The sequence below is a fragment of the Stegostoma tigrinum genome, chromosome 11, assembly GCF_030684315.1.
Source record: "Stegostoma tigrinum isolate sSteTig4 chromosome 11, sSteTig4.hap1, whole genome shotgun sequence".
Taxonomy (NCBI): Eukaryota; Metazoa; Chordata; class Chondrichthyes; order Orectolobiformes; family Stegostomatidae; genus Stegostoma; species Stegostoma tigrinum.
The window spans coordinates 38,543,437-38,567,651 of NC_081364.1; the positions used below are offsets into that span (position 1 = coordinate 38,543,437).

Below are 24,215 nucleotides of genomic sequence, written 5' to 3' on the forward strand. Positions count from 1 at the left end.
TGATGGCCTAGCCAGAGATGCCCTCACCCCATGAATTATTAAATATCCCAAAACTGGTTGGATCAGTTTATAATGTCATTTTTGTACATTCATTGTTGTTTTCTTTCACTGTGTCTCTTTGTATCTGCTCCTTCGCAGCATGCTCATATCGATGCCCTTCCCAGCCATGAGCAGCTGGCTAAATATTGAATCGTGGATTGTGTAAATAGTCAGCATTCAAACTCTTTCACTCCATGCTATTCTGAGTCTCATAGGGAATAAAATTAAAATGAGTTTAACTGTCAAGATCAAGCTATATCTTTTATAGAAATTCATCTATATTTTAGCAAAATAATTAATCTTTGTTTGCAGTTTTGTTCTGTTTTCTGTGTATGTAAGTCCAACATAACACAGTCCTCTGAACACCGCACATTCTTTTCTTTCTTGTTTCATTCACTTTATCTGTTGGTCGTTTCTTTTGTTTATTTCTTTTTCTTCTTTGGTGTTGAATGTTGCATTTTATTTTATGAAGACTTGACTGCAAAAATACTTTGTTGAGATCTATTATGTTTGCTAAAAACAGGTTAGTTGCAACTCCATGCTTCACTGCCTTAAGATCAATTGGCCCTCTTTGACTGGTGTACATGTAACTGGATTATATGTTCTTTGCAGCAACACTTGAGCTGTCTTGTTAGTTTCCGTGAAGTAAAGAACACGATTCTCTGAGGGCTTCCAGCTAAGCTGTTGACATTTAACTTGTGAAGCCCTGCTTCTACAGAAAGGTGTAGTTAGTAAGCGCCAGTGACAGACTTTCAAAGTAAGAGCTGAATGCAAAACTCCTTGGAAGTAGAAATCATGGTAAATTAATTGAATGAACCCAGTTTTCAACTTTAGTTCTGCTCCTTTGAAGCATCGGAACATGAACAGGTCACTGAATTCCTTTGGTCTGCCCTGTTATTGAATGAGATCTTGGCTGACCTGGGACCTCGTCCACATCCTTAATAGCTCAACAGAAAATAATCAATCTTGAGTTAAAAGTTAAAAATAGCTCTAATGCCATTTATGGAGGAGGATTTCAAACGTAAACCACCCTTTGTGTGTATAAAATTTATTGATTTCAGACTAGAAATCTCTAATGCTACCATTATACTGTGCCCCTTAGACTTGTTTTCTTGTTTATCTTTCAAGCCAGTGTTTGATAGGCTTTCAGTGGATATGAAAGTGACAGATAAATCTGATCCAATCCATGCAGAGAACAGCACTGCAGATGGCTCAGTCTGGATGTGTTTTAGGTTCGGCGCTTCATCCCATCACATTTTAGTTTTCTACTTCTGAAATGTGTTTGTTTTCAAAGAGGTTGCTGCCTTTTTCATTTGGTCTGACCTACGCTGAGCAAATGTCCCATTCTGTCTTTTTTTTTAGATTCGTAGTAAATGACCTCAGATTTACTGACACTGGAATACACTTACCAAAGGCTCAGCTGTTTAGTCAGTCCATCAACAGCTTTTACTTTGGTACTTCCATCCGCAGTGCTTACAATGCTGCTTTTTTTTGAACTATCAGATAATTGGCACATTTGGAAATGTATCTGTCCTATCATCTAAAACATTAACGAATATAGCAAGGGGTTGAAGTCCCGAAACAAATCAGTGTGGGCCACCAGGGGCAGGATTTTGCCTCCAGGCACAGGAATCAGATGTTGGCCCGAGGGAAAACTCACGGCAATTTTCTCTGCTACAGCCAATTAATGGCTAATGTGTAAATTCATAATCCAAATAAAGATGGAAACAGGGCATTGTAGTTGGAAGGTCAATCAGAGCACTTTGAGATTGAAGGGCGAAGTAGGTTGCAATGGAAGGTAATGGAAAGGTAAATTTCAAATTGGAAATGCCCTCTTTTCACCTGTATGAAAGTTAGATTAATCAGAGAGTCTTGCGACTTGGTGATTAATGGGACTTTATCTGAGTCTATCTGACCCCTGCTGCCACCACCTGCAATAAACTGGAGGCCGACTGGAAAATCCTTCAATTCATCGCTAACAGCTGTTTGTGAGCCATATTGGTTACCTGGCAGGTGCACGCATCTAGCTGTATAAAAACCTGGCTTGGAAGTAAGATGAAACCTGAAACTAATGCCCAGGTAGCTGGAGATAGTAAGAGCTGCAGACACTGGAATCAGAGAATACACAGTGTGGAACTGTTGATGTTTCTGCCTTAGGATCCGAAACATGGATTTAATCAGCTTTAAATTCTCCTCAACCCCGGCATCATTCCATGCCCAACCCTCCCTCTCATCCCCACCTCCTTGACTGACACAACCTGTCTATCTTCTCTCCCACCTATCTGCTCCGCCCATCCCACTGACCAATCCCCACTACTCCCTAAAAGCATTCTCCTATCACCATCCCACCCACCTTCCCTGTCCCTTCTCTCTGTTTATTTCCCTGCTCCCTTACCCCTCCCCAATTCGGAAGAAGGGTCCCGAACCGAAGCATCAACTTTCCTGCTCCTCTGATGCTGCCTGGCATGCTGTGTTCCTCCAGCTCCACGCTGTGTTATCCCAGGTAGCTGGAGCTATTTTTGCTCCCAGTTTTTCATGGTCCCGGTGGGGAATCCTAATCAGTCATCACATCCTATCAATTCTTGGCCTCACTCTGATTCTCATCTCATTTCCCAACCAGGTCAATAACTTGTCTTCAGCTGCATCAGCTTTACTTCTGGCCATCTGCCTTTCCAAAGATTTTATCAAATGCCTTCAAGAAGTCAATATAAATAACATACATTGATATTTCTTGTTTCATTTCTTCGGTCAACACTTTAAAAAAAATGAAACTTCTCTGTCATAACCTGCATTTTACACATCAATAGTTGCACTTTCTGATCAACTGTAAAACTTCCATAGATCGTTCATCCTAACTTTTGTTTTTGGTCTTCTAACTTAAAGCTGTAAAACATTAATAACATTTTAAATGTTTTAATTTGGTCAAGCTGTGTAGCTTTCCGAAGCATTTTAGAAGAGATGCTGTTTGTGCAAGTGCTTTACTCAAGTTTTTGGAAAATTGGTCGATTCTCCCGCTGCCTTTACTATTGCAAGCAGTCCTGTGATAAGACCATGAGACAAACATTTAAAGTTCTATTGAGTTTCAGCAAAGCAACGTATTTAAATCAAAATTTGATAAAATGCGACTGTCAATATTTATGTGTTGTCCTTATTAGCAATACGAATTCACCAATGTCGGTCACAATGGGCAGAATTTGAAAAGCAACACTTTGAAAATAATACTAGAGTTATGATTCATGAAGAATAAGAATGACTAAAAATTAGTAAAATAAATGTAAAATTAAAAAAAAGTAATTGAAGGGATTTCATCAACTATATTGATATTATTTCCTGTGATGTAAAATTCGACCATAGCAACAGGAGTTAATGGAAACAAATATTTCATCCTTGATTCTTTAAATGGGTATACATCTCTTTGACCACCAGAAATTGAAAGGAACATTTTGAGATTTTTTTTGGTTAAATAATGAAATATTTATTGATTCACAATGTTGAATCAAGCAGCAATATTTTATTGTTCAAATGCAGCATTATTACTTCAATGTTAGATATACAAACACTTTATACAACTACTTATTTTAATTGCATTCATCTTGAATTAATTGATTCATTCTTGGTGTCTCCCTGATTCTGATTTTCAAATACTTACAGCTAAATACTGACTAAGATCTGATTCCAATTTCCCAATCCTGTTCCTTAACCTGACAAAGAAGCAGTGCCCCCAAAACTTGTGATTTCTGATAAATCTGTTGAACTGTAACTTGATGTTGCGTGACTTTTGATTCTGTCAACCTGAGTCCAACATAAGCACCTCCACATCATAAAAACCAAAAGAAATGCAGATGTTGTAAATCAGGAACAAAAACAGAAGTTGCTGGAAAAGCTCAACAAGTCCAGCAGCATCTGAGAAGAAAAAAATCAAGAGTTAATGTTTCGGGTCCAGCGACAACTTTCTCAGAACCTTCACATTATGACTTGTTCCTCATTAACAGTAAGACTTCCAAACACTTGCTTGTTTTTTTCTCTTTATTTCCCTCTACTGGTGTTATCTATTTTGGGAATGGAAGCAACTTTGTTAATATAAAAAGACATTTTGCTGCCGACCTTGATTTGTGTTTACAATTCCCCATATTTGAGAGTTGTTGCTTTCTCACATACATGGTCAGGTCAATTCTTGACTCACTTGTATGCATTAAACTGAGAAAAAATGCCAGGAGGGTAAGGAACCTGACCAAGGTCATCATTGCAGTGCTTAGAATTAGAGGTGTTTATTATTTTTATTTGCTTACAGTCACTTTTGCATATTTCAGACCCAAATCATCTCTCCCCAGATGAAATACGAAGATGCACCTGATGCCTTTGCCAGTGCCCAATGGATGAGCTAGCAAAATGGTTCAGAGGGCCAGATACTAAGGACCTGAACTGTGAATCTCCCGTAAGCAGACAGATCAGTTGTAACGCAGTACACTGAAACAGTATTGTGCGAATACTTCTGCTGCATTTACCTGCTTGAGAATTTTCCCTCACTAAATTCTTTACACAAATCGTGGTGGGCGCCTGGAACGCGTTGCCAGTGGAGGTGGTAGACACAGACACATTAGCGTCATTTAAGATATATTTGGACAGGTACATGGATGGGCAGGGAGCAAATGGACACAGACCGTTAGAAAATAGATGACAGGTTAGACAGAGGATCTTGATCGGCACAGGCTTGGAGGGCCAAAGGGCCTGTTCCTGTGCTGTAGATTTCTTTGTTTGTTTGTAAATTAAGGATGAAAAGTTGCCAGATTAAATGCAGCATATGCATAGTATTGATTTGTCATTCTGCTTTCTCATACAGGGAATTCAACATTCTATGTCTGCAGGAGCATGACCCATGACAGGTGACAATATCTTTGCTGCAAGGAAAGGCAATATTACCTGTGACTGTTTTGAGAATGTTCCATTACTGAAGCCAATTTGATTCAGGAGGGCCATTCATGCTCCACGCACAAAAAAAAAACATGATTTATTCAGTATTTACCATTTTCAAATGTCACATGAGCCTGTTATTCATGTGATTGAAAGAAATTGATCTTTAAGAACAAAGACTTGTTGCTTGGCAATTCTAAATCAGTGCAGAATAGTCAGATTTTCATTGGTGACTGAATGAGGTTGCTTCCATTCAAGGCATTCCTACAAACAAGATGGATCATTTTAATGATTCAAGCAGTATTGCATTTGCAAAGGGTAATATTGTTTTATATTACAGCAGAACACATTGTATGGCAAGCATAAGCCAAATTAAGAATCTTCACATTGTTTATTTTGCATTGCCTCCATGTTAGCTTACGCAGGAAATCTACTTTGTATTTAAGCAAGCATTTACTTCATATCTTAAAAAACAAATTTAGCAAATTCACTGTGTTCCAGAGATGCTGAATTTAGCTTGTGTGGCTTTGAGAAAGTCCATGAAATATTCAATATGTATTTTTTATTTGTTATGAGTGAATTAGAGTGGATTTCCTTGGCATGACCAGCATTTATTACCAATCCTGATTTCCCATGAGAAGGATTCTGGACAACAAATGTTGCAAACACACATCTGTTGTATTTTGCGTTTATCTGCCTAACTCTGAGAATGGAGAATTTCATGAGCCTTCACCTCCCTGTTAATTGGTTAGTTGTTCCCCACCATTCATTGCTGGAAATGATAGGAATATTATTTTGTGTTTATAAAGACAGAAGATACAACCTTCTTATCGACTTCACTCATTATTCCAAGTAGGTGGCCCACTAAAAATGCAGATGGGAGCTGAAAGTCACAAAAGGATATTTAGTGACTGAGTAAATGGTTATTCTGGAGAAAAATAGGAATTTTATATCTCAGAATTACTAATAATTTTCTCAATGGTACAGAAGCTAGGAACTGCAAAAGAGCAATGAGATTTAAGAGTTTAAGTGGTGTAATCATTAAAGCTTGCACCAAAATTTAAGAACAATAAAAATTTACAGTGAAATGTTGACGTTTATCTCAAGGTAAGCTAATAGATGAAAGCTCTGTTATGTAGCTTGAAAAGAAGACAAAACAATGGGAATATAAGCTGTTATGTCAATTTAAAACATCAGAGCTATAACAGTTAAATTAGTGAAATCTTTATTGTTCTAACGGTTTGAACTAAAAATTCAAAGTTTTATTTGGCAACTGAGGTATTTTCTGAATTTTGTTCATTAAAATGTGAGAAATTGGATCAAGAACAAAAATATTACAAATTTGATCACGTTGTCAAATTTAACATGATCCTGCCTGCAATGCAAAATATTGATGCAAAAATGTTAGTTCCAACATCTTTGAAAGATGTATCGAAAAACAAAACATTGAATCTTATTGTGGCATTTCACTTTGACCTTATATCTACCCACAGATTCTTTGGAAATGAAAGGAAGACTTTCATTCATGTCTATGAATATGCCACATTAGTAAAGGTAAAACGGGCCTTTAGATTGAAAGCATGATGGAAAATAGCAGAAACATCAACAGCTTTCAGTTTATCATTATAACACTAAAACTCAGCAAAAAACATGAAGGGTCTAGGCCCGAAACGTCAGCTTTTGTGCTGCTGAGATGCTGCTGAGCCTGCTGTGTTCATCCAGCCTCACATTTTATTATCTCGGATTCTCCAGCATCTGCAGTTCCCATTATCACTGAACCAGTATGAACAACCTATCAACAATTAAAAATGCAATTAAATTAGCCTTTTGCTATAAAATTAGCCTAAAGCAACCTATCCACCAAAAAAAAACATTAAGCTATCAGACTCATTTGATTGATTGTCACCTCTGAACAGTTTGATCAAAAAATATTCAGAACAAGTTAACACACTTTTCTCCTATATGAGAGCAGCATCAGATCATGTGTTTCTCAGACAACAGATCAAAGTGAAGGAAATTGATTTTGACAATTTCATAGTGATAAAGTCATAGGCTCAGGAACAGGTCCTTCAGCCCATCATGTCTATGCCGACTGAAAGACATCAAACTACGTTAATCCCATTTGCCTGCCTCGGTCTGTAGTCTATTATGCCATGGAATTGAGACTATTCTCCTCACTATCAACAACGCCGGCAATTTTCATGTCACTTGCAAACTTAAAATTATACCTTCTGTGTTAATGACAGTTAGTGATCAATATTTTCACTTTAAGAACAAACAGGATGCTGACAAGTATTTAACCATCAGACAAGATTCTCACGACTGAGAGGAGTATTTGCAAACATTAACATCACATTATTTCTTCATCTTGCATCGTTAAGATGCAGTTTCCCATTCTCCCATCTGCCAGGTCGAAAAGAAGAAGATAACAATTCCTGACATGAAAATTGGAAATAAGATGATTTCACTTTGTTGTTTACTCTTTCACCTGTACCTTTGATACAGGGTACAAACATCACAAGGCACAATCCACGGTCAGAAACACTGTGTACTCCCCATTCATCATCGTACTTACAGAATGTTTCTACACTTCAATGCTGCATTTTAAATTGCAACAGCCCCTCTAATTGCAATGTTAATGCAAAATTACCTTGCGCACTGGGCAAAAACGCATCTCATGTATAAGGCCGGGGTTCATTTGAGCGATTTCTTACTCATTTTCCGAGCAGTCACTCACTTTGTGCATTTTTCAATGCTCATAGCATCCCTGCCTTGCCTTGCCTTGCTTGGCCTTTTTGCATTTTGTCCCCTCAGCCAGACCTTACAGGGTCATCATACTTCACGTCACACAAAACACAGCAGCAAATGGCCATGTGTCCATGTCTAAGAGGAGTTCTCCTCGAAGGAGTTGAGGGAGGGAGTTCTGCCCTAGCAAGTTAAAGGCAGCCTTTGATATCAGTCCAGAGGCTAGGGCACAGTTCATCAACTATTCTAGTCCATGGCAGGTACCACAGTCAGCCATGTGGCCAGTGCAACCGGTGTGGGGAGTTGTGGGAAGACAGGTCAAGAATCATACAGATATTACACAAGAGTCTGGTCTCTCATCATTTGGGGCTGTCCATCTGTGTCGTTTCGTGGGTGTGCCACAGCAGTCCACTGAATGTCAAGGGGACAGGGTTAACAAAGGCTCCTGCTGTAGGAGGGAACTTTCGTAACTTAATGGTGGGGTTTGGAAGCAGCATGCTGGAAAGTAGAGGGAATAACAATTCTACAGGTTGTAAATCAAAGTAAATGGGCTAGGAGATCATAATGCATGGAAAGGAAAGGGGTAAAGTGGTGACTGGGGGTGGGCATTATTGACAGCACATGGCACCCTGGCTTTCATGTGGGAGTGGAGGAAAGGAGGCAGTATGCAACTGTATCTGGGGTGTTTACTTGATGTGCCTCAGGTTGTGAGAGGGTGGGGGTTGCAGGGTAAAGTGGGACATTTCAAGAGATGGGTTGGATGGGATCTGGGGGAGTTTAAATCTGATAGGATTGGTAGGGAGGACTAATAAGAAGGGAATGTGTACATTTGGGCTTTCACTATTCGGGAGAGGCTGAGGATCCCATGACAGTCCTGGGGAAAGAGGACAGCCTTCTTTTGCATGACCGAGACTCCCCAGTCCCTGACGGCAAAATCAGGACACCATTTTATCTTTGATAACAATATGTGAAGCTGGATGAACACAGCAGGCCAAGCAGCATCTCAGGAGCACATAAGCTGATGTTTCGGGCCTAGACCCTTCATCAGAGAGCTTTTTTTTGCGGCTATATAGAATTTTACTTAGATCACTTTTTGGAATATTGTGTACAATTCTGATCACCACACACCAAAGGTATGTCAGGCTTTGGAGAGGGTACAGAAAAGGTTTACCAGGATGTTGCCTAGTTTGGAGGGTTTTGGTGACGAGGAGCAATTGGACAACCCTTATCTGTTTTCACTTAAACATTGAAGACTGAAGAATGACCTGTCAGAAATTTACAAAATTATGAAAGGCATGGATAAAATAGAGAGTCAGAGTCTCTTTCCCAGGGTAGAAATGTCAATTACTAGAGGAAATAAGATAACAAAGTGTGAAGCTGGATGAACACAGCAGGCCAAGCAGCATCTCAGTAGCACAAAAGCTAACAAATATGGAACACTTCATGAATTTGCGTGTCATCCTTGTGCAGGGGCCATGCTTATCTTCTCTGTATCGTTCCAATTTTAGTATATGTGCTGCCGAAGCGAGCACCATTTTATCTTTGTCTGTGATCACTGGTACAATTCACAGGGACTGCACAGGGTGGTTTTGGATTGCCAATGCTTGACCAAATGCATCATTTAATAGTGTCACTGTCCAGAATCTTGGGACCATCCGTCCAGTGATGAGCACTACAGCCCACAACGAGTGCGAAAATCAGATGAGCAGAACATTAAAGAGTCATTGTGCTTGGTTGATAAGGAAATTTTAGAATAACTGTACTCAAAAAATGAGACACTTAGCCAATTTCCAGTATGTTTCAGCTCACTGTGTGGTATTAAACAATATGATAATAGAATGGCCAATAAAACCACTACCGTTAAACAGACTTCAGTTTGGAAAAGAAAGTGTCAGGCAATGTTCCTGCAGTGACATAAGAAGTAAACATTTTCATCTTGTTCATTGGGTGCAAAATAAATGTTAAAAAGTATCCCAACAATAATTTGTAGAAGATTGAACATGTATCTGTGATTGTTGGCTAATCAGTAACTCTAATTCTATGCATGGGCTATAATCTGAAAATCTGCCTCTTTGTGTCAGGCAGAGAAACAGGATCAAAGGAGCTGTGGAAAGCATTGAAGCCTTCCCTAATGGAATATTTCAGCCTCTGTTAATCTCACAGGATTATTTATGGTTAAGGGAAAGAAAATGTTTAGGTCAAGTAACAGACCTATACGAGCTGGTGGAAGCTGGAATCGAGTGGCTGTGCTGAATTAATCTTGCTTCCTATTGCCACGTAAAGCCTTTGGCACTTGATTAGCATGGATTTCACTGGTATTCTAAGAGAAAGTAGAAATAAAACATTTTAAGAATTTAGCAGATTATAATCAATTGAAAATCGGAATATCTATTCAGTCAGAAATCATTCCAAAACTATCCTTTTCTTGGTTTGCATGTTGCTTTAATGAACTAATATTGTATTCAGTCGAGCAAATCAATGCTGTTTAAGATTGCTTCTTGAGAAAACCTTATCTACTCTGACTGGCTTTCAGTCAGCATCAAGTACTCTGTTAGTCAAACGATATTTTCTTCTTCCATGCAAATGATTTAATTAGTCTTCACTAAACTTAATTTCATGTTATTCTGAACACTTTTTCTTTTACAAATTATCCTGTGACATTGTTGAGCCCCTTCTAGTGTAGTTTCATGTGGAAATTTGTGCACTTTGCTATGACTTCCGAATGCAGTTTATTCACATACATTAGAAACAGTATTGCTCTCTGCCCACTTTCTCTCGGTGAATATTTCCCCCCTTGTCAAACAGTTTAACCTTGTGGTTTTGCAAAAAATGATTGCTAATTTGGAGAAGATTTTTAGCTGTGGATGTACTTGAAGCTTGTTTTTTGCAAATAATTGCATTTAGTTTGCAAATAAAGCATTCATCCCCAAATCATGGCTGAATTTGAACCCAGATTGCAGAAGCAAAAAGATAATGTCCAAGAACATGGCTACTCATCACCATCACCCCTCCCACCCCACTGCCTCCCTATGGTAAAATATTTTATATTTGATTTGTCATTTCAATGTAATTTCCTGTGAGGGAAGCTTCAAAACAAAAGTTCAACTGTTCACTCTTATTCACAGATAGATAAAATCATCTTCCGTTTGAATATCCTTTCATACTCAAAGTGAATGCATATTTAAGCATTAGTCAGCAGATTATCTACACATTTGATTTTTTAACTAAAAGTTAATGAATATAGTCTTCATTTATCCCCTTGAAATCCAATCTGACAGGACAATCATCTTGCAAGTTCAGACTTCTCCTTTATAGCAATTATAATTTTAATTACACAGGAGACCACTAAAGGTGGGAGTGAAGCAATGTAATCAGTGCTCACGAGAAGGTCAGGGATCTGTGCTGCCAATATTGAGTTCTTAAATTGACTTTTCCTTGTCCTGTGATGGATTTTTCTCTCAGATTGTAAGCCTTCTCCATGAATCATCGTTCACATCTGCTTGATAGGCACCTGCAGTGGACCAGACAACAGCATTATTTAAATGCAATCAAGAAAAATATCTGAAGAATATTACTGGAAAATTACTAATCAATGAAAGCATGCAGATGAAAAAAATGAAAGATGCAAGTCTGATTTCATCCAAGGACCTTTTTGTAAAGATCATTGAGCTTAGAGTGCCATTATTTCATGCTGACATTTTAATTCTGATATATAATTTAATTACGATAGATATGTGATGCTTACTAATAATTATAAAATACTTTTAGCTTTTTTAAAAAACAATCACAAGACTAACAGCCTAATAATTTTCTCAATGTCTCATATGCAAAATTTGCAGAGAGAAACAAAGTAGTATAGTATCACAAATGTTCAGTCATTTGATTAATCAGATTTGCTGTTTTTAAAATTTTGACGTTTCTTTTTAAAATTCATTTTAAAATATTATTATAGTATCACCAGTTAACACTTGAATTATATTTTATTCATTTATTGTTTTTCTGACTGCATCGCACAAAAGACTATCATTATCACAGAGTCAGAAATTATGTTAAGCAATCAGTAATTATTTAAATTGTTTTCGTACCACTTACTTCACTGACTATTTCAATTGGTGATTGAGCCCAGAATTTAACATGATTTCGCAGGAAGAATTGTTAACTCAGGAGTGACTACAGACAGTAGTCTGATGAAGCAATTTACAAGCTTTATATGTTCTTCCCCTATATAACAGGCCAAGATACACAATAGAGAACAAACTTGGAAAGAATATTGGGGACAATGTGAGATTAATTTAATATTAATCCTAAAATGATGCCGAGCTGATGACCCAAAAATGTTGGAGATTGTCAGAAAGAGAAAATGAGGTTCACAGTTTTGAAATCCTGGAAAAGAATGGGTTTCGATAGTGGACAATGTGCTGAGAATTTAAAGAGATCTAAGACTTCACCTGTGGAACTTAACAGCAAACCAGTTAATATTTCAGGGCAGGACCTCCCACAGTAGCGTTAATAATGTTACAGTTGAGTGAGCTTACAAACTGAAAGAGATAAATGATGTAGTGGAAAAAACTTGCAATAATATAGTGAATAGTGCCTGGGAGTGATTATAAGACTTGAATCCGACAGATAAGTTCAGATGATTTGTACACGGAATAGCAGATACCTGGGACCAATGACATGATAATAGCCTAATCCAGGAGTCAGACAGCTGTACTGAGAAGAATAGATTCCCATGTAGTACTTTCATCTAGATTTTCAGATCGTATCATCATGTGAAAAAACATAGCTGCAGCACTTTGTTGTGTAAACTGTAGATTGTAAACTGTTGACTCGAAATGTAGAAAGCTGTATGCTAGTGTGTGAGTGTCAGGTGTGTGAAGAATTTTTATTCTGTTTGGGGACATTTTGTTCTCCCTGATCATGACTTGGCACTTGAGCTAGAGCATATTATTCATGATACTGACAAGTCAGGATTAATGATGATAATGTACTCAATTTAAATTTATCATAATCATAAATAGATTCCTGGAGATCAATATGGTCAGTAAGCATTATTGAACTTTTGATGGAAAGGATTGCATTGCATTTATTTCAGTCTATATCCAGCTCCAAGTTGGAGAATAAATTTTAATTTTCTCTTTGCTTGATGTTCAGCTACGAGTAATTCTGGCTGGTCTGATTTTACTGTTCCCAAACCTGATTGGGCTAATATTCCAAGTATTTCAGTCCTATTTCACATTCACTTTCCTTTATCTATAATGGCTGGGTTTGAGTATAGGAGTGAACTATTGTGATCCATGTTTACTGTAAATTGAAACAACACTTTACTAATAAAAGAGTTTCACTACCTTTTAAGTGGCAGTATTTGCTTTGATAATAGAAAATAAGAAAACAAAACATGATGATAAGTAACAGCTTGCTTTAATAGAGTCAATTTGCAGGTTACATTTGTTCTCTCTCCCATCGGAGCATTTTAGCTGTTTAATTACAGGCCTCATTGCCTCAGTATTATCTTCGGTGTAAAATGTCACCAGATTTGAAGAAGCATATCTAATGTGAGCATTTAAATGTAATATCACTCATTAGTTTTTATTGGAACAAAATTGTTCATCCTCTAATTTCTCTGCTGAAAATAAAAACGTTTGGTTCGTTTTTGACAGGCTGCGGTTTTCCCAAGAAGTGAATTTTTCACTGCTCTGCTGTTTGTGGAAATATACAAGAATGCAACAGCAAATATTATTCATTTGTTAATCTTAACTTTGCAGTTATAAATCGTTGGTGAAATTGTATGGCTTTTTTGCCTCATTGTATTGAAAGCAGAATGCAGTATAACATATGGTGTTGAAGTTACTTAATGATGGAAAGATGGGGAATGCTTTCTTGCTGATGTGGGAATTTTACAGTTTGTCACTGTGAAGTTTACAGAGTTGGCAGCTGGTAATTATCTTGTATAATAATTATGGCATTTGCACAAATCTCATTGGTACTAATGGTGATTTGAAAGTGCGGAAGCATTATACTGTGTTGCAGTTAGGCGTAGTACAGCCTTTGGTTTGAGTCGGGATTGGTAGTCATAAGTAGGGTAAACGGAGATTCCTTCAAACTTAAAAATAGGTGGATTCATCAAATATATGAACTGAATTGCTGCTATCTGCTATAATGGCTAATAGTTTGGTAACATGCTGATGAACTAAAGTAAATAAAAATATCTTTCAACAAAGAAAATATTTATTTAATCATGTTTTTAAAGTGAGGAGAAATTTTCAACAATTTTTTCAAATGTGGCTCAGTTAATTCATTTGCAAAACTTTCAGCAGAAGTATTTTGAGAGTGTTAAATGGAATATGGCATAAAATTCAACAACCACCTTGAGCATTGATATTTAAGGCATTATGACATCAGTGGCTGCTGGTAATTTAATCATTCAAATTATTCTTGTTTGTATTATTTGTTGTATTATTTTGTGTGCATACAGTAAGTTTGTTTTTCACAAACACTTGCTTCAAATGAAGGTGGAAGACTGAAATTTTACATTGTGTTGAAACTGTTAATTCTTTTTGTTTATTTTTTGAAGGAATTGTCCATTTTTTCATCCTCAATTTTGAATGCAATTAAAGATTTCCATTAGAAGACATTGAGCACTATGCTCCTTTAGGTTCTGAGGATTTCTTGAGATCTTCACTAATGTATTCTTCTTTCCATTCTTCGAGATAGAATTTGGTAATTACTTTTCTTGTTTATCGAGCTGGCAGTGGGTGGGATGGTTTGTTGTCGTGCTTTGAATGTTGTCCAATGATTTCTATGTGGTATAAATTAAATTAGCTCTTGCTTTGGGTGTGTGATGATAGATAGGAGAAGCTGGTTTCAGCCTGTGACACTGGATGTGTTTTGTCATTGAGCACAACACAGGTGAGGGATGCCGTTACATGCTGCGTGTGACAAGAGGTATGGCAGCAGGGTTCCATCCTACAACTTGGGGATTTGCTGTGTAAAATCCATATTACCTGTACGCTACATCTCACACCTCCTCGAAGAAACAGCAAGAGTCCCTTTGCTGTAAACAACCCCATCCCCCGCCAAAATATAGATCAGAATCAAGAGACTACAATCAATAAACACATTTTTTGAGCACGGTCTAATTCATTTCACAGGTTTCTATTTTTGATTTTACTTCTTTCATGTTGCCTTTGTGTTACTTACCGACGGTTTGTGAAAGATTGCATCATTTTTGTTCAGAGTGACATGGCAGTTTTCCTAAGTAAGCTAAACTACTTGTTATAGTCATGAATGGCAGAACAAATGATTCCAGAAGGCTGCCACATGATTACGGTTACACAAGAAATAAGCAATTGTCAGATAGAAACAAAGAAATACAAGAAGTAGTCATATATAATCCTTACAATGAAATAATGATTTAAATACTCGCCAAGGATATAAATGTCTCATTCAGAAACTTTTTCTCAAGTGTGTGATGTTTTGCAGAAACAATCGTTTGTAGACGTCCTGGTGGAAATTTTTTCATAAATGAAGGAATATTCCATTGCACCGAATATTATTTCCGGGAACCGAAATCTAAACTTGAGATGTCAAGATTAGTCTACAGTATGTGTTCCAAGTAACGCTCTTCTTAATGAAGATTGAAGAATTAAACAAAATCATAGGTAATTGTATGGCCTTAATAAAATACTGTGCCTACTCCATTGGGATTTTGATTTTGTATAATACGAATACCCCTGGAAAAAGAGCTTGTGTCCTGTTTAATCTCCAAATCAAGTACTGTTCCTAGGTCACTGTATCTTCTCATCATCTTGTTGTTTGATATGAAGCACTGTCCATTTTAATTATTATACCCCTGCCTTTCTAAAATATTATGGATGTAAAAATAAACTGTTTTGCTGCTTGGAATAGGAAGAAAACACTGCTTTATCAGGTCTGATCCCTGCACCAAAGCCTGTTTCAGTTAATTATTATGGTAGACGAAAAGCAAGGCTGTGTTTTAAAATTACTCAGTGAAGCCTGCTTTACTGGACCAAATGAAACAGCCAACTTTACAATCATTCAATGACACTGCCAGGTCATGATTAATTAATACAAAATGCAATGTACCATTGCCCTTTAATCTTGAAGCTGAGATCCAACATGAAATGACAACATCCTGACTTCCTAAATTCTTTGTGAGGAAGTTTTGTTGTGTAATACTGATCAGTCTTCCACCTGTGATTAAATGTATAAGAATTTAAATTTGTTATTTAGCTTTGATTATAGTGAATGATAGTGCCCCCATTTGGGATGATTTTTAGCTCCGTTTCTTTGTACAAGTACTTTGTGCTGACCAGAGCCTTCATTCCTGCAGACTATTTAATTTTAAAGTGATTGTATTTTAGTAATAGGCTGAAAATTGTGTACAGACTGGGAGGGAAGTCAGCTGGTAAAATGGGTGAAATTGACATTGAAAGGAGGACCCATCATCTTCTGACCATCTTGACTCATGAACAGAGATAATGGGAACTGCAGATGCTGGAGAATCCAAGATAACAAAGTGTGGAGCTGGATGAACACAGCAGGCCAAGCAGCATCTTAGGAGCACAAAAGCCAACGTTTTGGGCCTAGACCCTTCATCAGAGAGCATGAACTCATGAACAGTCGTGAGAAGGTCTCGGTTAAGAGCCCAATAAACCTTTATTTTCTACCTACATTTGTATTTTGCCTGTGGCAGGTGACACTGGGTTAGAATGCGCTGTCACATGAGGTGGCCTGTTGTGAGCTTTCACATAGAGGGCCCAGCTCCTCTTCCGTTTTGTGGTCCCTGAGTGGACTATGGCCACCATTGTGACTTGGGACCTGGTGATTCACCACAGTCGACCTCTGATTGTGGAAATCCACCTGGTTCACTTATCCCATCAGGAGCAGTGCCAACGCCGACGCTGTTGGGAAACCAGCCGCTATCTTCATTTGGGCAGTGGCCCCCCTGGTGACCCGTCAATTGGCCACCACTGAGATAGTACCAGCCCTGGCTCCTTCTCTAAGTGTTTGTTCCCACTTCCAACCACAGTGCTGGGATTTGGCCCTAACTGGAGGGGGAAAAAATCAGAAAAGTGAACCTGTCCTGCTGAGGTGATTACATTGTTTGGTGCATTGTTATTTATTTTAAAAGTGCTTATTTATTTTCCTTCAAACATTTTGTTCATCTGACATGCTCTCCAGTAAAACTTGGGAAGGTGATGACCTCGGGAGATTACGGCTGCACTGTTCGACGAGAAACCCAGGTAATGCTCTGGGGTCCCAGATTTGAATCCTGCCATGGCAGATGGTTGAATTCAATTACAATAAAAACCTGAAATTAAGATTCGAATAATAGTTCACTAATATCCTCAAGAGAAAGAGCCATCCTTACCTGGTCAGATCTACATATGACTTCAAACCTACAGCAATGCGCTTGACTCTTAACTGCCCTTGTTCTATGAATGAATGAAAAAGAAAACTTGAAGTGGGAAAGAGTGTTAATAAATGAAGCTAAAAGCCACAAAGTAGGTGTCAATGCATAAGATACACATGTGTCCTGGAGTACAAAGCCAACAGGTAGAAGCATGCAACTCATAGGTGCCCTGAGCTCCAAAGTAACGTCCTGAAGGACTGAAGTGGTGTACGTGTATTAGTCTGAGAGCAGCTGTGATGACGTAGTGAGCGTGGTAGTTTAGTGGTACCCAGTTGTGTAATGACGATTAAAGGAATGTGGCGTACATGGTCAGTACGGAGACATTGTACTGAAGACCTGAATGGATAAAAGCCAACATCTACCACCAGTTGACTACACGAATAGAACATGTTTAGAGGGATTTGGGTCAAAAGCAGGCAAGTTCAACGAGTTTATTTTGGGAAACTTGGTTGGCACAGACAAGTTGGACTGAAGGGCCTCTTTCCATGCTGCATTACTATGACTCTATAATTGCTCTAGTTTCATATCAGGACTTGGCACTGTCTAGTTTTTCAGTTAGGGAGAGGAGAGTTGGAAGCTGCATAGAAATAAGGCCATAAGACATCGGAGGGAAAGTGGGCACTTCAGCCCATCACGTTTGTTCCATCATTCAATGAGATCATGGCTGATTTCAATATCCTCAACTCCACTTTCCTACCTTTTGTAAAAAATCTTGATTCCCTAACTGATTAAACTCTGTCTATTTCAGCATCGAATATACTTAATGTCCCAGCCTCAATAGTCCTCTGTGGCAAAGTCTCATTGGCCTCTGAGGGAAGAAATTCCTCCTCATCTCAGTCTTAAATGTGTGATCCCATTATTCTGAGATTATGCTCTCTGGTCCTCGTACTGTCCCATGAGAAATCCCCAAAGAATCTTGTATGCGTCAATAAGGTTACGTGAAGGTAGAGTTCCAATTTAGTCAATCTCTCCTTATAAGATAATCCCTCCATACACCCATGTCAGTCATCATTCATTCCTTAAATAAGGAGCCCAAACTGTTCACAATATTCCAGGTGAGGACTGTCTAATTGAGGTGTGATGTGCTCAGTAAAGAGATGCAAATCAAGCAAATAAGGTGATCACTCATGATCAAGATCCTGAACTTGCCTTTTAAAACTTGAGGGGAAGTTGGGAATTTGTTCCTCAATGTCGAGATTCTGACACTTTTTCATGTTTGTCGTATTTTCTCACAACCCATGCATTCACATGTGTGGAAAATTCCACCCGCAGTGTGAACCTGTTTTTGCCCTTAGCTTCCAGTAAGTAGCTGAGGTATTTTATGGTTTGAATTTTAACATCTGTCAATTTGCCAGTTAGATTTTGATGTAAGAATTCCAAAAACAAATGAAACACAAGAGGCTGTTGTATTAAATGTAGACCTTATTACTTTCTTACACACATTCCAGAATAAAGTTGATGGAATCCAGCCACCAAGCTGATGAACTATTGTAACGCACAGAAAGAACTCATTGCAAAAAGATGGAAAATCAGCCAGTCAAACACAGCTGTAAACATGTCCCTCTCCTTAATTGTGACATTGCCATTTAAACTTATTTTTGAAATATTATAATGTAAGATTTAGTTATGAGGAAGTCAATGATAAGCTTCATAAAATTCCTAAATAGGCATTCATATATTTGTGATATATATGCAATAGAATTCTTACAGATTGTTTATTTCATGGAGATTAATCAAGTGCTCCACTATAACTTTATAGTGAAGCTGTTTGTTGCAAATGATTTAATTTTGAGTTTTAGGCAATTGGTTGATTGATTTTATCCTATCACGGATGCTACTTTGAATGACTGCCTTTTTCAGTTCTGACTGAGGGGTGAGTATGTGGCTTTCTGTCACAAAGTTCAAGCTGGTTTCCAAATCATCATGTGGGCTATGCCTGATATACTATTCTCACGACTATGTCTGACATGCTACATGACGAAAGATATAGTGGAGAATGGGATTAGAGTATGACATAATTATTTTGTTTAAGCGATATAGCAAATATACCTGAATGTCATGAGTGACATTATAATCACAGTACTTACTAGGTGAAGTCAAATTCTTGTCTCTGCTGCTTTATTAGAGGCATAGGGGCTGAATTCTTCAGTTTCAGTTTTGGCTCTTGCATCATTGAAATAATATCCTAATCTTTACCAGACAGTTTGTGAAGTGAAGAAATGGAAATATGTTAAAATATTTTATGTGCATTGTAATTGGGCAGACTGGTCAGAATGCACATTGGTTACATGGTCAAGCAAGTTACATTGTGGTTATACATAATGTCAACCTAGTGTCTTACATTTCAAAGTCTGTTACTGATCACTTGGAGAGAAGGTAGATTAACAAGGTTATGGGCTGATATCCTATTTGTTCAAACAAGGGCGAACTCTACAGTAAATGGAAAAGTCCTAGGGAAAATTGATGAACAGAGAGATCTGGGTGTTCAGGTCCATTGTTCCCTGAAGGTGACAACGCAGGTCAATAGGGTGGTCAAGAAGGCATATGGCATGCTTTCCTTCATTGAACGGGTATTGAGTACAAGAGCTGGCAGGTCATGTTGCAGTTGTATAGGACTTTGGTTCGGCCACATTTGGAGTACTGTGTACAGTTCTGGTCGCCACGTTACCAAAAGGATGGGGATGCTTTGAAGAGGGTGCAGAGGAGGTTCACCAGGATGCTGCCTGGTATGGAGGGCGCTAGCTATGAAGAGGGGTTGAGTAGATTAGGATTATTTTCATTAGAAAGACGGAGATTGAGGTGAGACCTGATTGAGGTCTACAAAATCATGATGGGTATAGACAGGGTGGATAGCAAGAAGCTTTTTCCCAGAGTGAGGGACTCAATTACTAGGGGTCATGAGTTCAAAGTGAGAGGAAGAAAGTTTATGGGAGATATGCAGGGAAAGTTCTTTACGCAGAGGGTGGTGGGTGCCTGGAACGCGTTGCCAGCGGAGGTGGTAGACGCAGACACGTTAGTGTTTTTTAAGATATATTTGGACAGGTACATGGATGGGCAGGGAGCAAATGGACACAGACCGTTAGAAAATAGATGACAGGTTAGACAGAGGATCTTGATCGGCACAGGCTTGGAGGGCCGAAGGGCCTGTTCCTGTGCTGTAATTTTCTTTGTTCTCTTTTGTTCTCTTAAAGTTAAAATATAAATGTAGAGTGAATCGAGTTACATGAAAATAGGTTTATGAAAATGATACTGCAGTTCTTTCTCCTGGAAATTTCTGTGGTTTCTTGGATCAAGCACCGCTACTCGCATGATATGATCTGAATGCTTGCCTACGTGCTCTCCCATGTATCACATACCTCAAACACTGGGAATGGTCAAGACATATGTCTTGAAGTTTATCAACAGCAGTAACCGCTTACCCTGTTGTAATGTCTTAAACTAACGTGCACTCTGGGTTCTGTTTACTTGTAGCCTAGTTTTATTACCCTTTTGTAACAGGCATGGCTGACTGCAATGACTAAACACTGCAGGTAATCTCTTTTACACTGTGACCACTGAAAGTGAGGCAAAGATGTATGACACTGGTATATCACATGTTTTGAATTCATCAAACTGCCTTAAAGGTAAACAGTCTTTCTGAGATTTAGGCAACAATATAAAGACCTCTCCTTTTGCCTTTAAAGACGAGAAACCCTCTTTTGATAAGTACGTTTTAAGTGCCTGCACATACCGTGGGTGGAATTTCTCAGCCTCTTTCTCATGGGCAATGGCAAGGCTGTGGGGAAAATAGTGAGAGATTGGAAAAAAAGTAGTTTCTTGACATCAAAAGAAAAGGTCTACTTTTCAACGTACTGTTTCAGCAGGTTGATGAGAATCTCGAAAGTGTGTAGCAAAAGGTCTATTTACATGCGTTAACGTCTCATTAGCTAATTTTACCTCATTTATATGTAGGTTGCTATTTCCCTAGGTATATGTGAGAAACTGAGCAATAACTTAACAGTTGCAGCTTGCTGGGATCTTCTTTGGACATCCCTCTTGCCTGACATTCTCCAGCATCTCAGGACTTGCTCCATGGGCAGTGACTGACGACACCCGCCATCCACAAGAGGTTGGCATTAGCACATCACCAGCCTCATCACGTGGCACAACTCAGAACCACCAATGTGCTTCACCTCTTCAATACTGTACTTTGGAGCTCATCAACTGCTTTCAATACAATGCTACTGCCAGGCTGTTTAATCAAAGAGCAGGCACCCATCAGATACAATGGAACAGTGCCCATTTCAGGATTCTTAGCTTGCTTTCATCGTACCCTCTCAGTTTGCACATACTTGGATGTTCACATTTCTACCTTGCCTTGCCGTTTGGCACAAAAAGAAAGCCAGGCAGTTTCTCATCTTTAACACCAGTGAATTTTATAAATGACCTGGATGAGGGCGTAGAAGGATGGTTTAGTAAATTTGCAGACGACACTAAGGTCGGTGGAGTTGTGGATAGTGACGAAGGATGCTGTAGGTTACAGAGAGACATAGATAAGCTGCAGAGCTGGGCTGGGAGGTGGCAAATGGAGTTTAATGCAGACAAGTGTGAGGTGATGCACTTTGGTAGGAGTAACCAGAAGGCAAAGTACTGGTCTAATGGTAAGATTCTTGGTAGTGTAGATGATCAGAGAGATCTCGGTGTCCATGTACACAGATCCTTGAAAGTTGCCACCCAGGTTAACAGGGCTGTTAAAAAGGCATACAGTGTTTTAGCTTTTATTAATAGAGGGATCGAGTTCCGGAGCCAAGAGGTTATGGTGAAGCTGTACAAAACTCTGGTGCGGCCGCACTTGGAGTATTGCGTGCAGTTCAGGTCACTGCATTATAAGAAGGATGTGGAAGCTTTGGAAAGGATGCAGAGGAGATTTACCAGGATGTTGCCTGGTATGGAGGGAAGGTCTTACGAGGAAAGGCTGAGGGACTTGAGGCTGTTTTCATTAGAGAGAAGAAGGTTGAGAGGTGACTTAATTGAGACATATAAAATAATCAGTGGGTTAGATAGGGTGGATAGGGAGAGCCTTTTTCGTAGGATGGTGACGGCGAGCACGAGGGGGCATAGCTTTAAATTGAGGGCTGAAAGATATAGGACAGATGTCAGAGGTAGTTTCTTTACTCAGAGAGTATTAAGGGAATGGAACGCTTTGCCTGCAACGGTAATAGATTCGCCAACTTTAAGTGCATTTAAGTTGTCATTGGACAAGTATATGGACGTACATGGAATAGTGTAGGTTAGATGGGCTTGAGATCGGTATGACAGGTTGGCACAACATCGAGGGCCGAAGGGCCTGTACTGTGCTGTAATGTTCTATGTTCTATGAATAGTGAAGGGAGTGAATGTGTTGCATGCAACTGAGAGTGTGGTGGAGCGTGTGCCTTCATGGGAGGTGGGTGTACAGACAGATTTAGAATAACTATTAAGTAGCAGAGAAAAGGTGGAGACATTTACCCTTGTGAAATGTGATGGCCTTCTTGGAACAATGTTATGTGTTTCTCTGGACTGTGGACACTGAACTGACTGCTTCACACCAGGCTGGCAGCATTTAAAATAGTGCACAGCTGGACTTCAGTTGTGTGAACACTATCAGGTCCTGGCACTGACAAGCTGTTCTATTGTTGCTGAGTGCACAATAACATAAAAACCATTCTGTGGAGGCATTGTGCACATTCAGCAAGGTACACATTTTAAGAAATCTGTTAGATTCTCGATGGTACAATCTAAATGTTTTGGCAACATGTCCTGGCTGATAGATAGTCCTAATTGTAATCTGAGGAAACAGTATCTACCGAGATGTGTTCAAATAGTTGTTCCTTCCTGTTATTCTGGGGAAAGGTATATGGGCGGTATCTATTGTTGAAAATGATATCTGAGAATTAAGGTGAAGCCCTTCGAGGGTAGACATTTTCTGCAGGCTTCTGTTTTAGTGCAATATTCGATCAACTTAGATCTAAACATGCACAACGTTTTCTGTTCGTCATAACATAAGTAATGGAATTACTCTAGTCAGTGTGCTCAATTTTTGGATGATATTGGTATGTGGCATGAAATCCAACTCCGGTTTGAGTTTGTAATGAATGTAAATGCTGTACTTAGAAAGAGTATCAATGCTAGATCGGGAAGCAGGTGTAAAACTGCATTGCTTTTAAAGTTGTCAAAATATTGAACCTGACAGGGTGGAGGTTTGTCAGGTCCCAAATACACTTGATGTTGCAGTCTTGAATCTTTACTGTTCGAAGTGACATCTTTGTTACCTTGTGAATGATAAGAATATGTATATCTGTGCATGCTGGTAGCCTGTTTAGCTGTATCAATGATGCAAAATGTTTCAGATGTCTAGCCTGCAAAGTCATGTTGACATGAAAGATAAGCACTGCCGAAGAACAGGATATCAATCCCAACGTAAACAGTGAACTTATCAATGATTGCACTAAGTTATGCCAGTTTTCTGAGGACATTTCATGGGAGATGATTAAAGGGATGATGTTTGCACTTGCATTTTGAATTTAGTATGAGTTGTCCATTCCACTTGAATGTTAGTTCATGAAAAGTAGACCTTTTCTCTTGATGTGAAGAAACTATTTTTTTTTAATGTACTATGACGTCCATTTGATCTGTCAAATTGACAACGTGTGTTGTCTGACTTTGATCTGTAAACTTCTGATACTTCATGGATTGCATTGTCATGCTTGAAGGCGATGGAAGGAAGTTAGGAGACATCACTCCCGATTCCACATCATTGTCTACTGCACCCATATCACGCCTCTTGCCACACTGATATCTTGTATTAATAATGCTACCCCCACCTCTTTTTGCCTATTTTTCGGGTACATGGAACACCTGTAAATATTTAGTTCCCACTCTTTGTTGCCCTGCAGTCTCATCCCAGTTATAAATATCAGGTTTTATCCATTTGTTTCTATTTGTTCCAGCAGTTTATCTGTTTTGTCAAAACTGTTGCATGCATTGAGACAAAGAGCCTTAAAGCTTTGACTTTTTACCATTGTTACTTATTCTGGTTGTAACCTTTGCTGTAGTCTTCTGCTTT

At 38.7% G+C, this 24,215-nt stretch overlaps 1 protein-coding gene and 1 non-coding gene across 14 annotated transcripts in view; one reads left to right on the forward strand and one right to left on the reverse strand.

Annotated features, from left to right (window-relative positions):
* Positions 1-24,215, forward strand: part of LOC125460282 (contactin-4-like) — a 2,333,145-nt gene that overhangs the window by 1,851,658 nt on the left and 457,272 nt on the right. The window lies entirely within an intron of this gene.
* Positions 9,121-9,227, reverse strand: LOC125460622 (U6 spliceosomal RNA). The gene has a single exon (XR_007249293.1). It is a non-coding gene; the product is annotated as a U6 spliceosomal RNA (small nuclear RNA).